The sequence below is a fragment of the Gavialis gangeticus genome, unplaced genomic scaffold (genome assembly GCF_001723915.1).
Source record: "Gavialis gangeticus isolate Ggan-Ray unplaced genomic scaffold, GavGan_comp1, whole genome shotgun sequence".
Taxonomy (NCBI): Eukaryota; Metazoa; Chordata; order Crocodylia; family Gavialidae; genus Gavialis; species Gavialis gangeticus.
The window spans coordinates 134,645,990-134,647,435 of NW_017729024.1; positions in this window are offsets into that span (position 1 = coordinate 134,645,990).

A 1,446-nucleotide genomic window follows, 5' to 3' on the forward strand; every position below is an offset into this window, starting at 1 on the left:
ATGCACTTTTTGATGGCAGGAAAACTGCCAGCACCCTCCCCTCTTCCCACCCCCGCAAAACACACACACACACACACGGAGTGACAAGCAGTTTCTCCAGAACTCATACATACATGGAGACAATGCAATCAGAGCTGAGAGAAAAGCTTGGCTTGGTACCTGAGTGACAGAAGCATATAGCCACTGTGCTGTGGAAACTGGCAAACCCACTCTGCTACACAGCAGTTGCAAGCAGTTTGGCTCTGGAAAATGTCTACAGCTGAAGCAGTCAGTGGTCACCAAGTTTAAAGCAAATTAACTCTTTGCCATTACCTAAGTTTGTCAAAAATGGAGGTTATCTCCAAAAGAAATGATATTTGAACGGAAAAAGCTCCCACTCTGCACAGGTACCGCTGCTGGGATACATGTATTCAACCTACCTGCCCATTTCAAGCAAGCATTATTTACCAGTAGCTGGAATTCAAAAAGTATTACTCGCATAATGATCATCTCACCCCACCCCGACCATTTAGACCAGGCAAAGGGGAGGGGGGCACTGTCAAATGGGTGTGTGGATTATACATCTCAAGAACTGCAGGTACTGGTAAGTAACTTACTTTTCTCCTTTGAGTAAGTGGTACGTGCATGCACATGCACACACACACACGCATGAGTTTAAACTAATCCACCCATATACCAAGAGTTGGATCTCCAAGTCCACCGAACAAATAGCAGCTGTAGGGATGCTTTGCCAAGCATGACGTCCGCCCTGAAAGCTTTCACTGTGTTACTGGACGTTCATCCAGATGCTCCAGTTGAACTGAGCTCCTCCCTAAATAGTGCAGTCAAACCTCAAGCAAAACACATACTTGAGGACGCAGGACTTTTCACTCCCAGTGGCTTGGAGGACTGGAAATTGGACCACCATGTGCCAGAAGGGGACCACCAGGACCGCAGCAACTCACTCCTAGGGCAAGGTAATCAATACTGGCAACTAGGCCTGTGCGAAACACAACAGGCCCTATTCGATTTGGATTCAGCCTGAATCAGGGACAATGATTCGATTCCTTGATTTGGATTGCTGTCCCCGATTCAATTTGGCCAAATCCAAATCTGAAAATTCTATGCTGATTCGGCGAACCAGCAATTCGGACACAGGCAAAACTTTAGAAGTTTTTTTCTACATACCTTGGAGGTAGCAAGCACGGCTCATGATCGCTGCAGTGCTAGGGCACATGGAGAGTCCCACAGGAGCACAGGGGGCTCTCCAGCGTGCTCGGCAGCGAACCCGGAAGTGGACCAGAAGTTCTTCTGGTCCCCTTCTGGATCTGCCAAGGAGTACACTGGGGGACCAACTCCCCTGCATCCCCCTGGCTCGGCGATCAGCCATGGGGGGATGCCAGGTACCCCCCCAGGAGATGCCAGTCAGTCACCAGGCCGGGGCAGTGCGTGGGGGGGGGGGGGGGG